The sequence below is a fragment of the Alosa sapidissima genome, chromosome 22, assembly GCF_018492685.1.
Source record: "Alosa sapidissima isolate fAloSap1 chromosome 22, fAloSap1.pri, whole genome shotgun sequence".
NCBI classification, from domain to species: domain Eukaryota; kingdom Metazoa; phylum Chordata; class Actinopteri; order Clupeiformes; family Clupeidae; genus Alosa; species Alosa sapidissima.
The window spans coordinates 6,092,571-6,107,744 of NC_055978.1; the positions used below are offsets into that span (position 1 = coordinate 6,092,571).

General features: G+C 44.8%; 6 non-coding genes and 1 pseudogene across 6 annotated transcripts; all 7 read right to left on the reverse strand.

The window, feature by feature from the left end:
- Window positions 1-10,505: 10,505 nt before the first annotated feature.
- On the reverse strand, window positions 10,506-10,623 carry LOC121697936 (annotated as a pseudogene).
- Window positions 10,624-11,212: 589 nt separating this feature from the next.
- LOC121697976 lies at window positions 11,213-11,353 on the reverse strand. Its single transcript, XR_006026649.1, has one exon. It is a non-coding gene; the product is annotated as a U4 spliceosomal RNA (small nuclear RNA).
- A 589-nt stretch (window positions 11,354-11,942) lies between these two features.
- LOC121697977 lies at window positions 11,943-12,083 on the reverse strand. The gene has a single exon (XR_006026650.1). It is a non-coding gene; the product is annotated as a U4 spliceosomal RNA (small nuclear RNA).
- Window positions 12,084-12,672: 589 nt separating this feature from the next.
- LOC121697978 lies at window positions 12,673-12,813 on the reverse strand. The gene has a single exon (XR_006026651.1). It is a non-coding gene; the product is annotated as a U4 spliceosomal RNA (small nuclear RNA).
- Window positions 12,814-13,397: 584 nt separating this feature from the next.
- LOC121697979 lies at window positions 13,398-13,538 on the reverse strand. Its single transcript, XR_006026652.1, has one exon. It is a non-coding gene; the product is annotated as a U4 spliceosomal RNA (small nuclear RNA).
- Window positions 13,539-14,122: 584 nt separating this feature from the next.
- LOC121697980 lies at window positions 14,123-14,263 on the reverse strand. Its single transcript, XR_006026653.1, has one exon. It is a non-coding gene; the product is annotated as a U4 spliceosomal RNA (small nuclear RNA).
- Window positions 14,264-14,852: 589 nt separating this feature from the next.
- On the reverse strand, window positions 14,853-14,993 carry LOC121697982. The gene has a single exon (XR_006026655.1). It is a non-coding gene; the product is annotated as a U4 spliceosomal RNA (small nuclear RNA).
- Window positions 14,994-15,174: the final 181 nt, after the last annotated feature.

The window sequence follows — 15,174 nt, forward strand, 5'->3', positions numbered from 1 at the left end:
CGCGACCACCACACGCAAAATGGTTAGGCACTCCCGTGACGTCACATTGTCGCATGACAGGTCGGGAATGGCGAGTATGTAAGAGTTAATTAATGATCACAAACGTTTAAATAATGACAGTGGGTCTAGGTATATGTGATAACAATGTGTAGTGGGCAGTGAAATAACTATTGGTTTCCGTTTGTGGTGACTGCTGACTGAGATAAGGGATGAGATTAAATAGATCCTGGAATTTAGCCTGGTCTGGAGCAGGCTAGCTCCACAGAATAAATCGCCATGGTAACTTATACCATAACATATCCTGCTGCCCCCTATCCCGCTTTTGTGCAACTGGATCACGGATAAATTGAGCCAGGATAACCAAGATATCCCGGCTTAATCCCTTATCCTAGTTTTGTGCAATAGGCCCCTGGTCTTGATATCCTCCCCTCTGCTTACTTATTTTCATCGCCGGGAGGGGGACAACATTTATCCCCCTCTGCCCCTCATATTGATTAATGCTACTTCATATAAGTAAAGCGCTGCAACGTGAGAACAGTCTAGTAGGCTAGCCTACATAATAATCTGACATCAGAAACGCACCGTCACCGTCAGCACTCATGCTGCTGACACAGTGGCTGCGTGATAACTTAATTTGGCCTTGATCGTGCAGGACATTTCAGAATGTCGAGTGTGTAATCCATCATAAATGGCTAGTTTCAATGGAAAAGTTAGTTGGAAAAATGAAAGAAAACGAGAAGGATTCAGTGAAGCATATCGTCATATTTTAGAACCTTCAAAATTAGAAAACTGTTGCAACTGAGATGGAGGACAACTCTACGTATAGAACGTAGGCCTTGTCCGAAGGAACTTACATTAAATGAGGAGATATTAGCTGAATGTCACAAAAAGTGTTTTGAAATTGCTTGACATCGCTTATTCAATGGCTCTCTTCCGAAACACCTGTAGTTTGCAGAGGACGAACGAGAACCCAGCTAACACATGATGTTGCAGCAACTTCGCCATAAAGTTGTCATTTGGTCACCGCAACATTACCTTCTGGCTACATTGTTGCAACTTCACAGATACTTTGCAAGACAATGTTGTCACTTGGTACCATTAGTAACATTGCAGCGACGTCGTGACCTGGTCAGCTGATGATGTTGCAATTTGGTACCGTTAAGAACGGTGCCACAACATTGTGATTAGGTCAGCTGGTGACATTGCCATTTGGTGCTGTGGGAAACGTTTCTGCGACGTCTGCCTATGACGTTGCCATGTAGTATTGTGAGTGATGTTGCCACAACATCATGATCAGGTCAGCTGATGACGTTGCCATTTAGTATCAGGAAATGTCCCCGCGACGTCAACCAATGACGTTGACATGTAGTATTTGGAGTGATGTTGCCACAATGTTGTAAACGGGTCAGCTGATGACGTTGCCATTTGGTTCCGTGGGAAACGTCCCCGCAACGTCAGCCGATGATGTTGCCATGTAGTATTTGGAGTGATGTTGCCACAACATCGTGATTAGGTCAGCCGATGACGTTGCCATTTGGTGCTGTGGGAAATGTACCGGCGATGTCAGCCGATGACGTTGCCATGTAGTATTTGGAGTGATGTTGCCACAACGTTGTAAACGGGTCTGCTGATGACGTTGCCATTTGATGTCGTGGGAAACGTCACCACGACATCAGCCGATGACGTTGCCATGTAGTACTGTGAGTGATGTTGACCCAACGTTGTGAACTGGTCAGCTGCTGACGTTACCATTTAGTGTCATGGGAACCGTCCCCGCGACGTCAGCCGATGACGTTGCCATGTAGTATTGTGAGTGATGTAGCCACAACATTGTGAACTGGTCAGCTGATGATGTTGCCATTTGCTACCATGAAGAATGGTGCCACAAAATCGTGATCAGGTCAACATTTTACCTATTGGTCGGGGATCGAACCAGCAACCCTTCGGTTTCAAGTCCTGACCAGTAGGCCATGACTGCCCCAAATTAGTTAGAAATATCCACCATAATGTATTCAGATGTATATGGGGAAATGTATTGGTAATATTTGTAAAGATATATGTACATATATATTGTAACATATATGCACAATATATGTTACAATATATATGTATATATGAGACCATGCACATACAATGTATGCACAATACATATGTGGTGATATATACAGTATATGTACATTACATGTAACATTTAAAATATATGAGTACTTACAGTTTTTCTCAGTTGCTAAAACACTAAAATCCATTGGCTGAAGAAAGTTCTCAGTTGCTTGAACTCATTAAGCTAATTATTCAGTCTGTTGTCAATACCTTAAACCATTTCACATGGTAAAACACAATTTTTAGAAAAACATTCTAAACAATTCTCAAAACACATTCTGCACTAATGTTCATGTACTGTATCCATACTGGTAAACACAGGTGGCAAAAATTGAAATAGAAATAGACATACACATGTCATCGATTAAACACAACCACTCAACACACAATTGATTTCACTTGTTTCAAATGATGTGACAAAATCAATATACGCCAGTTCAGAAAGCAAACAGGTTGTTGAAGGTGGGAATGAAAATGGATAGAAGAAACTATGTAAGAGGACGAGTGCATATGCAAGGTGGGGGATGAGGAGGAAGGGGAGGATGGCAAGAAAGAGGATTTTTTATTGGACACTGTAGTACAGTGCATTGTAGGCTGTATACTGTACAATACTGTAAACAAATCATATGGCCCTGAACATTGTGCTTTCCATTTGTTTACAGTACTGTAGCGTCGGCGCAGAAAGACAGTGTTAGCGTTCTCCCGCGAAATGAAATAAAGCTTGCTCTGAACAACTCTTGGCGTCCTGAAACCTTCAAACGTTACAGTGGTGTCAGAAGTAAAGCGATGGATGCCTCCGTTGCGGGAACGTGTGATGGAGCTGCCTCTGCCCCGGGAGTTATCCTGAGGGCAGGCGACCTGACCCCGGGGTGGGGGCCGTTCGAGCTCCCGCCAGCCCTTATAAGGGCTCCCAAGGCTCGCCGACGGAGGGAGAGGAGAAGAGGCGCGATCATAAAGGCCTGGCTTCGAGCGGCGGAAGAAGAACCTGGGGACCTCTGCCCAGGCGAGGAGGAGGGCCGTCTGCTCGAGCTGCTGGGAGAGGAAGACGAGGGCCAGCTGGCGATGGAGTTCGCGCCAGTGGCGAGCAAGGAGGAGCTGAGCGGCAGCGAGAGTGAGAGGGACGGCGGGAGCAGCGGAGAAGCCGGGCTACTATCAACGCCAGTCGAGGAGGGCCCGGAGCGGCTGCCCCCGCCGGGGGAGCGAGAGCGTGAGTTGGCGGCTCACCTCCGGCCCTCCTCGACGGCCCGGCTGTTGGCCTACCAGAGACGGGGCCCGTTCGTCGCGGGAGAGTTGGAGGCGGCGAGGAGAAGCGGGAGCCTGGGCGGCCGCGCCTGGTTCGCGCCATTTTGGAGCCATGAGGAGTGCGGGGACTTTTGGGTAGGGAAGAGGGTGGGGGCCCTCTAGTGTGTGACTGTTTTTGTGTGGGTTGTAACTTTTGGGTGTGTGTGAGAGGCACCGTGCTGTTCTAGGCGCCAGTTCTTGTTGGCCTGTTGGCCGGCGCTTTAAAAAAAAAAAAAAGTTTGTTGTGTGGAGTTCGTTAGCATGACCATCTCGGGGGTCGTGCCTTCGCCGAGGCCGCGATGGAGTGGAACGGGCCGGGAGCAGAGCAGTACGGGCAACACGAGATGGCAACACGAGGAGGGACGCCGAAGACGGTAGCTGCAGCGGGAGAGCTCAGCACGGTCCGGTTGCTGCGGAGTTGGTGCCTGTCTGTCCCGGTCGGCGACTCGACGGAGCGGAGTGGCGTTGGTGCAGCTTCATCTGACCCCCCTCGAACCCCGATGCTTGGTACAGTGTCGACGGTTGAAAAGGCCACCTAGGGCCCTGCCAGGAGAGGAGGAGTGCCGCGGTGACACGCCGCGGAAAGTGCAGCCTGAGGGCGGCTGCTGAGGGGGAGCTGGTGACGAGCGGGGACGGCCACGTGGCTGCTAGCACGCCCGCACTGGATTGCTGGCAGCGTGGCGCCCCGTTGAGTGAGCTCCTGCCGCGTGTGCACCCCACGTGATTTGGCGGTACTGTCGCACTGGACTGAGTGGCGGGCGACGCGCGCCGACGCTAGCATGTGGCTACCTCGTGGTCGTTGCCGAGGACGGCAACGGCTTGTTGGGGGAGCTATGTAGCGTCGGAGCAGAAAGACAGTGTTAGCGTTCTCCCGCGAAATGCATGCTGGGATACGAGAGCGAACATTTGGGGGGTTTATGTCGTTATTCTCTTAAGTTATAAGTGTAAAGTTAGTGTCTTTAGTGTAACATGTTTCCCTTTTAGTTTCCCCTCATGTGTGTTCCTTCTTGTGTGGAGGGCTGGACCTCCCCTGTTGGTGTAGTGTGTGTGTCTTCTTGACCTGCCCTGTGTGCATTGTGATCTGTGTCTGTGTCCCTGCCCTCGTTCTCAGCCAATAAAGCTTGCTCTGAACAACTCTTGGCGTCCTGAAACCTTCAAACGTTACAGTACTGACTGCTCAATAGATTTTGACCGGTGCAAGTTCATATCAACAAGAATCAAAGGACAAGTTTGTGAGATGCAGGATACTGTAAAAATAGAGGAGGAAGAACAAAAAAATGAATGCAAAGAGCAAAGCAAAGTAGTAATTTCTACTTCTACTTTCCTGTTTTGAGGCGAAAGTTTGATTTTCAAGAGGAGTCAGAGGTTTTGTAAATAGTGCTTGTAAATAGGGTTTTGTGTTTAATGCTTTAAGAAAATGGAGCAAAGTTTCAGAAATTGTGTTTTAGCAATTGAAAAAAACTGTAATTGTTGTCACTTGTGTTTACCAGTATGGATGACATGTGCATTAGAGTTCAGAATGTGTTTTGAGAATGCGAATGTGTTTAGAGTTTTGCTGAAAAGTGTAAGTGGGATCTGCAAATTGTGTTTTACCATGTGAAATGGTTTATTTGGTAGGTATTGACAACAGACTGAACAATTAGCTAAATGAGTTCAGGCAACTGAGAACCTTCTTCAGCCAATGGGTTTTAGTGTTTTAGCAACTGAGAAAAACTGTGAAAAACTGTAAAAAGTATTTCATAATGAGGGGGGAACTAATGTAGCCTAAGGTGTCTCTTATTTCATGTTGAGGTTTGCTTCCCAGCATGCATTGCAAGTCAGTTGCCTCATTTATAGGCTATTATTGTTATTGATTTTGAAACAATATGGTTGAAACAGTTAAGCTTAGGCTCAACTCTTACTGATTTTTTGAACAATAAATTGAATAGTTTATTTAAAAAAAAAAAGAAACCGTGGATGTGAAACTACTAATTCTAACCCAGTATAAAAGTCCAGCTGACAATTCCATTGCGTCTCTTGTTGGAGGACATAAGCCTGAAAATCAGCTACACACATAAGCTAAGTTCATACATAGACTGTATGCAATTAATAGCAAAATGGATAACCATGAAGATGTGATCTGATGTTACATAGGTTGTCTCTCTCCCACAGTAACAATAATATCACCCGGATCAAAGCATTCGCTGTGCCTACAGGTATTAATTGGCCTATGTACAAGTGCTGTAAGAAGGGTAGTTGTCATGTAGGGCACATACTATAATTTTATTATTGTTGCGGTTACGGATTGGAAAGTTACGTTGCGGTTATGTAATTGACGTTGCCGCAATGTTGCCTGCAGTTGTTGTTAAGGACTGGCGACGTCCGTAACTTACGAATTGTCACCTTTCACTTTGCATGCTGTGGCAACGTTGCTAAACAGGACTGGTGGCGTCGGTAACTTACGTTATGGTTATGAAACGGCACCTTTCAACTCCACGTTGCTGCAACGTCACCTGATGTTGCGGTTACAGAGTGGCGACGTTGGGGAGTTACGTTGTGGTTACGAATTGTCACCTTTCACTTTGCATGTTGTGGCAACGTTGCTGAACAGGACTGGTGGCGTCGGTAACTTACGTTACGGTTACGAAACGGCACCTTTCAATTCCACGTTGATGCAACGTAACTTAATGTTGCAGTTACGGATTGGCAACGTTGGGGAGTGACGTTGCGGTTACGAATTCTCACCTTTCACTTTGCATGTTGTGGCAACGTTGGATACGACGGTGTGGCAATGTATTTTGGGTCATTCAGTTACATTGCAGCAACGTACTGGCAACGTAACTGTGCTAGCTGGGAAAGCACTCGTTTGATAAATCAGCCAGTAGGCTAGGCCTAGTAGACAAATAACTTTCAGAAATAATCTGTACTGCAAAAACGAATGTTGGTCGGTATTTAAACTATCTAGCCGGTGTTTTAACAGCTGCAAGAAATAGAAGCTTCATGGTCTTTATGTTCTGGTTCGTAAATTATTTTCATAAAACTTCAAGTTGCCCTATAACTTTACTCTCCAAACTTCACTGCACTGTAGCCAATTAACTGACAGTATGATAGTAGGCTATTTATTTTCTGCAGGCTACAATAAACACTTTTATTTTTTCAACTTTTGCAATATTACGCACTTGGCTACTGAACGCAAATCAGTAGGAGAGAGAATGTACAGTACGCAGTGAGTAGTGCAATGTGTGCTATTTGGTTACCAACTAACACTGTTAGCCAATTCACTAACTCAAGACTTCGGTGCCATCATATACAAAATTTTACATAACAAATACAGAAAGGATGAAGGCAGCAAAAGTAGAGGAGTCATTTCAGATGGGGCAATAACAAGGTGAATTTGTATGCTTGTCAAAACGTAGTCCTACCCTGCATTAAAGGAGCTGATCATCATACCAAGCACACTCGCTGTTTAAAGTCATACATCACAGTAAACTAAAACTAAGATAAAGGTAAATGTTACAAAGGTGGCAAAATGAATATAGGCTATTATTAGCCATGACATTACTAGGAATGTCAGTGTACTAGGAACTATGAATCGTTCGTTCATTTAAAAAAAAAAATTGGGGGGGGGGGGGGGGGGGGGGGGGGGTTACAAACTTATTCAAAATCATCCCCCCCTCTGGTTTTTACACAAATCGCACCCTGGTTACAAATATATCACATAACTGCTATCGTAGTATCACTTAACGTATACCCCTGAGTCAAGGCTTTGTCATGCCTCGATATGTCTACATAGCCTAGATATGTCTAACGTGCTTCGTAGTATACCCCACTGGTGTCCCTTTAACTGCTGACTGTGGTTACCTGAGGTAATCTACGGCAGGATGTGTGCTGTGCTTCGCCTCCTTGCCTCCTTTATGTTGACATGCAATGAAACACTGCCCTCTTCAGTAAGATCCTCACACTACACCAACAGAGCAGAGAGAATGGGGAAATGAGAAGCTGGCTTACATGACAAATAATGAATGCATAGTTTGCAACAGCTTTCATCTGATGTGATGTGAGCTCTGTCTGCTACGTAGGATCTTTCTAAATGCACCAATTCTATTAAAGGACAATTCTGGCGATTTTTTACATAGATCACTGTTTGGTCACCGAGTAGCCTACTGTCAGTGTGTGTGTGTGTGTGTGTGTGTGTGTGTGTGTGTGTGTGTGTGTGTGTGTGTGTGTGTGTGTGTGTGTGGGGTGGGGGGGGGGGAGGTTCGTTCATTTCCATGCCCCCAGAGTAAGGTGACCAGATTTCTGAGACAAAATCTGGGGACATTTTCAGTTCAGAAGCGTAAATACCTCCAAAACGTGTAATGTTTTATTTGTAAACTTACAGTAAAACAGGGACACTGCTCTTACCATTCATAAAGCAGTTTATCTTACCACTAGTTCTCCTAAAATTCAAAGGCAGTGATGAACAAAGAGTTTCCTTCTCTGATCACAAAGTAGCTGAGATCAAGTACATTGATAACTTTGAAAATCAGCTTTAACAAACAGGTGTCTACGGAAACCTGTGAAAGGTCATGGTGGGAATTCACTGTACTTAGAGCAAAGTTTTTGCACTCCCTAGGAATAACTTTTGGATTCTCTTGCCATGCTTTTGCGTTCCCTTGCAATAAAGTTAGTGTTCCCTCACAATACCGCCTATTTAATTAACCTAGCCTACAAGCACATCAATTTGGCTAGCCTATTTTATGGAAAATACTTTGACGTTCCCTTTGATTTGGATCTACTCCAAACATGAATGGGTTTTCCTTAGCCTGTGCTAAAGTTTTGCAAAAATTGTGATAAATGGAAGCTCTGGCTGTCTTGACCCTGTGTGTGTAGGATGCGCAACTTTATGTTTGGTCAGTGTTTTCTTTCTTTTTTTTATTCCAATTTCGGGTCTTTCAGTCACAGGGAAAACCGGGGACATTTCCGGGGACAGGTCACCAAAACCGGGTCTGGTCACCCTACCTCAGAGTGTCCCTGTCATTTTTTTTTTTTACAGACAGTACTCGATGACCTCGAGAAACAGAGAAAAATCGCTGGAATTCTCCATTATGTAATGTGGGCTGTTTATTGGAATACCAGATTAGACAAATGTCAGATTGTTACTGGTGCATGATTAAATGTGAGTGAATCTGGACTCATGAATACTATGCAAGGTATGCAGGTGAATAACATTGACAGTGCTGGCCTATCAGAGCCATGTGCCATCTATGACACAGTATTGCCATCTAGTGGAAATTCATCACAATTGCATGAGATCTATCAAGAAATTAAAGAAATGCCAGACATGATAAGCCAATAATTGAACAGACATTCCTCATATTGGTGGTCCATTTTTTCCCATTCATGTTTATCTTCAACCAACCAGATAGCATTTTTCGGTGAAGTAGTAATACAAAATAATGATTGACATGCAGACATTCTTCATATTGATTTGTGCATGCATGACTCAAGTGACACTGTAAGCCAGTTTCATTCTTCCTAACAACCATGTCTGTAGTCAGACCAAGACTACTTTTAAAATCTAAAATTCTCAGATGTTGATATAAATATCATGATAAATGACTAAACACACACACACACACACACACACACACACAAAATATCACAAAACATCACAATAAAATTAAGGGCCAAGCAGTTCAGTGTTATCAACCAAGTCTATGTGTCTGTTAGGCCTATGTCATTCGGCCACTGTTACATCTTCCCATAGATTGTTGCACTAACTTTTAGTGATCATTTTCCTATTAGCAAGACAAGGCAAGTATGACCCAGTAACTGGGCTGCACCAGAGCCATATAAAGGTAGAGTTGTACCAACTCTGTTGACGCTAATGTTCCATTTTTTTTTCAACAATGGCAGCTCATGGAAGCCTCAAATAGTTCCCGGAAGTTAACAATTAATAATAGCAGCAGTGCAGTTACAGCAGTATAGACTGTTTGTAGCCAACTTTTACACGTTTACACAATAATTACACTGTGTTATAAATATTGTATATCAATGCATTTATTGGCTGTCAATTACCCACAATTGTGGCTCTGTCTCTCATTGAACAGTAGCCTATTTAAAGCATTCTAATCCATTGTCCACCCACCTCTTATTTTACCACTACATCCCTGGCGCAAATGTACGTTTCCTCTCCTAGACGAGGGCAATTGGACATTTTATGGTGAATATTAGATTGGTGAGAACACTAAATATACTAAATATCACATGCAAGAATGTTTCAATCATTCTATCGTAGGTCTTGGTGTTTTTTTTTAGATATTATGAAATAAGTAAGCTATACGTTTTTTTCACTTTCTTAAGTGGGCTATAGTTCTCATTAGCAGTATGCCAAACCATGAAACATTAAGCTGCGTCCAAAAACGAATTTAAAAAAACTTCTGATATTGATCATGCATATGGCAAAGAAAGCCATGAGATTGTGTTTTTGGAATTTTGAAAATGCATCGCACTTAGACCTCAGATTACTTGCAGTACCCCGGCATTGCCAGAAGGAAATAGTCGTACATCAAGTTTGAACCTGACGTGGAGATAAGCACTTTTCCACGTCAAAGACGGTTTTTATAAATCTGAGTGTTGGCATGGATTTGAGCGTACGCAAGGTCTAAGATCAAATCTGTGCGTAAGAACGCTTTATAAATGAGGCCCCTGGGATGGACCCGCTGCGTCTTCATCCATTGTTTCGTCCATGGTTTCGTGTCTTATCTAAATCTGACCATGGAGTTGACTTTGGCGGAGCACTAAAGGTGATTGCTGATAGGTTGTCCCAATCAGTGGCGCCTGCACAATCCAAACATGTTTGAGAGGGAAACAAAAAAATTGAGGGTTTCCGATTTTCTTTTTTCCTTTTTTTTTTAAGAAGTAGTAACAAAGTAAACACATACTTAGGTAGTGAAGTTATTATTGCATCCTCAGTGTCCACTAAGATCCACAGGAAGTATCAGGACAACAAATAATTTTAAAAATAAAAAATAAATATTTTAGTTTTCTTTTACCATCATCAATTTTGTTCAATGATTCCTGGGTTGCTGAAATAACAGAACATGAAACTTGGTGGCCACTCCCCCACCATTATGGGCTAAATAACTAGCCCTACCTGAACCATTGCACGCAAAAAGACAAAAAGTTGTGTACGCGCTCAGGTAGGGTAAAGTTTTCAACTAGCAATATTCACGCATCGGATGAACCTCTTCGGCTACGATACTACCACTGCGCAGAGATGACTGGAGATGGGAATGTGTTCTGGGACCGGGTGTGGGCAACAGTCATCACAAAGCTGGTGAGCTCAACTATCTAAAGAATAGCATCCATCCTATGCTATGCTAAACCATGTACAAGTACAACCCAAGTGCTGTTGTAGAGCAGTGGGCACCACAAGATGACATCAAAATACAGCAATTACTACAGCATACTGTATAACAGATTATTTTTTCACCCGACCGTTGCATGCTGGGATGCTGAAATGCAGTCGCACAAGTAGGCGGAGACTGAGTATGATCAGGGGAGTAAGGGCCGAGGTTAAGGTGGGGGTGGGGCGAGTATGACGGGCCACTATACAATACTTGCTTGCTATACTACATCCAGAGTAAAGGGAAAATATTTAGATGCATATCTCCCTTCAGCTGGTACATTGCCAAATAGAACCGAGACGAAATTTGCTGCTCTGACCTGGCCAAAAAAGCGCCGGAGAGTTGACGACCAGGTAGGCTATTCCTACCTCACTGTTCGTAAGGTCACCAAAGTCGCACAGCCCACAAAGCGCCGAACCCGACATGAACACTGATTTACGTTTCTTTCAACAACCAAACAGTCTCCTTGGAGACCACCAAAAATTGCCATTGCCGACTATATTTCAAGTCGTCAAGGCGGGGTATTGGGTAAAGTTTTCAACTAGCAATAATCGCGCCTCGGATAAACCTCATAGGCTACGATACTGCCACTGCGCAGAGATGACTGGAGATGGGAATGTGTTCTGGGACCGGGTGTGGGCAACAGTCATCACAAAGCTGGTGAGCTCAACTATCTAAAGAATAGCATCCATCCTATGCTATGCTAAACCATGTACAAGTACAACCCAAGTGCTGTTGTAGAGCAGTGGGCACCACAAGATGACATCAAAATACAGCAATTACTACAGCATACTGTATAACAGATTATTTTTTCACCCGACCGTTGCATGCTGGGATGCTGAAATGCAGTCGCACAAGTAGGCGGAGACTGAGTATGATCAGGGGAGTAAGGGCCGAGGTTAAGGTGGGGGTGGGGCGAGTATGACGGGCCACTATACAATACTTGCTTGCTATACTACATCCAGAGTAAAGGGAAAATATTTAGATGCATATCTCCCTTCAGCTGGTACATTGCCAAATAGAACCGAGACGAAATTTGCTGCTCTGACCTGGCCAAAAAAGCGCCGGAGAGTTGACGACCAGGTAGGCTATTCCTACCTCACTGTTCGGAAGGTCACCAAAGTCGCACAGCCCACAAAGCGCCGAACCCGACATGAACACTGATTTACGTTTCTTTCAACAACCAAACAGTCTCCTTGGAGACCACCAAAAATTGCCATTGCCGACTATATTTCAAGTCGTCAAGGCGGGGTATTGGGTAAAGTTTTCAACTAGCAATAATCGCGCCTCGGATAAACCTCATAGGCTACGATACTGCCACTGCGCAGAGATGACTGGAGATGGGAATGTGTTCTGGGACCGGGTGTGGGCAACAGTCATCACAAAGCTGGTGAGCTCAACTATCTAAAGAATAGCATCCATCCTATGCTATGCTAAACCATGTACAAGTACAACCCAAGTGCTGTTGTAGAGCAGTGGGCACCACAAGATGACATCAAAATACAGCAATTACTACAGCATACTGTATAACAGATTATTTTTTCACCCGACCGTTGCATGCTGGGATGCTGAAATGCAGTCGCACAAGTAGGCGGAGACTGAGTATGATCAGGGGAGTAAGGGCCGAGGTTAAGGTGGGGGTGGGGCGAGTATGACGGGCCACTATACAATACTTGCTTACTATACTACATCCAGAGTAAAGGGAAAATATTTAGATGCATATCTCCCTTCAGCTGGTACATTGCCAAATAGAACCGAGACGAAATTTGCTGCTCTGACCTGGCCAAAAAAGCGCCGGAGAGTTGACGACCAGGTAGGCTATTCCTACCTCACTGTTCGGAAGGTCACCAAAGTCGCACAGCCCACAAAGCGCCGAACCCGACATGAACACTGATTTACGTTTCTTTCAACAACCAAACAGTCTCCTTGGAGACCACCAAAAATTGCCATTGCCGACTATATTTCAAGTCGTCAAGGCGGGGTATTGGGTAAAGTTTTCAACTAGCAATAATCGCGCCTCGGATAAACCTCATAGGCTACGATACTGCCACTGCGCAGAGATGACTGGAGATGGGAATGTGTTCTGGGACCGGGTGTGGGCAACAGTCATCACAAAGCTGGTGAGCTCAACTATCTAAAGAATAGCATCCATCCTATGCTATGCTAAACCATGTACAAGTACAACCCAAGTGCTGTTGTAGAGCAGTGGGCACCACAAGATGACATCAAAATACAGCAATTACTACAGCATATAACAGATCATTTTTTCACCCGACCGTTGCATGCTGGGATGCTGAAATGCAGTCGCACAAGTAGGCGGAGACTGAGTATGATCAGGGGAGTAAGGGCCGAGGTTAAGGTGGGGGTGGGGCGAGTATGACGGGCCACTATACAATACTTGCTTGCTATATTTCATCCAGAGTAAAGGGAAAATATTTAGATGCATATCTCCCTTCAGCTGGTATATTGCCAAATAGAACCGAGACGAAATTTGCTGCTCTGACCTGGCCAAAAAAGCGCCGGAGAGTTGACGACCAGGTAGGCTATTCCTACCTCACTGTTCGGAAGGTCACCAAAGTCGCACAGCCCACAAAGCGCCGAACCCGACATGAACACTGATTTACGTTTCTTTCAACAACCAAACAGTCTCCTTGGAGACCACCAAAAATTGCCATTGCCGACTATATTTCAAGTCGTCAAGGCGGGGTATTGGGTAAAGTTTTCAACTAGCAATAATCGCGCCTCGGATAAACCTCATAGGCTACGATACTGCCACTGCGCAGAGATGACTGGAGATGGGAATGTGTTCTGGGACCGGGTGTGGGCAACAGTCATCACAAAGCTGGTGAGCTCAACTATCTAAAGAATAGCATCCATCCTATGCTATGCTAAACCATGTACAAGTACAACCCAAGTGCTGTTGTAGAGCAGTGGGCACCACAAGATGACATCAAAATACAGCAATTACTACAGCATATAACAGATCATTTTTTCACCCGACCGTTGCATGCTGGGATGCTGAAATGCAGTCGCACAAGTAGGCGGAGACTGAGTATGATCAGGGGAGTAAGGGCCGAGGTTAAGGTGGGGGTGGGGCGAGTATGACGGGCCACTATACAATACTTGCTTGCTATACTACATCCAGAGTAAAGGGAAAATATTTAGATGCATATCTCCCTTCAGCTGGTACATTGCCAAATAGAACCGAGACGAAATTTGCTGCTCTGACCTGGCCAAAAAAGCGCCGGAGAGTTGACGACCAGGTAGGCTATTCCTACCTCACTGTTCGGAAGGTCACCAAAGTCGCACAGCCCACAAAGCGCCGAACCCGACATGAACACTGATTTACGTTTCTTTCAACAACCAAACAGTCTCCTTGGAGACCACCAAAAATTGCCATTGCCGACTATATTTCAAGTCGTCAAGGCGGGGTATTGGGTAAAGTTTTCAACTAGCAATAATCGCGCCTCGGATAAACCTCATAGGCTACGATACTGCCACTGCGCAGAGATGACTGGAGATGGGAATGTGTTCTGGGACCGGGTGTGGGCAACAGTCATCACAAAGCTGGTGAGCTCAACTATCTAAAGAATAGCATCCATCCTATGCTATGCTAAACCATGTACAAGTACAACCCAAGTGCTGTTGTAGAGCAGTGGGCACCACAAGATGACATCAAAATACAGCAATTACTACAGCATACTGTATAACAGATTATTTTTTCACCCGACCGTTGCATGCTGGGATGCTGAAATGCAGTCGCACAAGTAGGCGGAGACTGAGTATGATCAGGGGAGTAAGGGCCGAGGTTAAGGTGGGGGTGGGGCGAGTATGACGGGCCACTATACAATACTTGCTTGCTATACTACATCCAGAGTAAAGGGAAAATATTTAGATGCATATCTCCCTTCAGCTGGTACATTGCCAAATAGAACCGAGACGAAATTTGCTGCTCTGACCTGGCCAAAAAAGCGCCGGAGAGTTGACGACCAGGTAGGCTATTCCTACCTCACTGTTCGGAAGGTCACCAAAGTCGCACAGCCCACAAAGCGCCGAACCCGACATGAACACTGATTTACGTTTCTTTCAACAACCAAACAGTCTCCTTGGAGACCACCAAAAATTGCCATTGCCGACTATATTTCAAGTCGTCAAGGCGGGGTATTGGGTAAAGTTTTCAACTAGCAATAATCGCGCCTCGGATAAACCTCATAGGCTACGATACTGCCACTGCGCAGAGATGACTGGAGATGGGAATGTGTTCTGGGACCGGGTGTGGGCAACAGTCATCACAAAGCTGGTGAGCTCAACTATCTAAAGAATAGCATCCATCCTATGCTATGCTAAACCATGTACAAGTACAACCCAAGTGCTGTTGTAGAGCAGTGGGCACCACAAGATGACATCAAAATACAGCAATTAC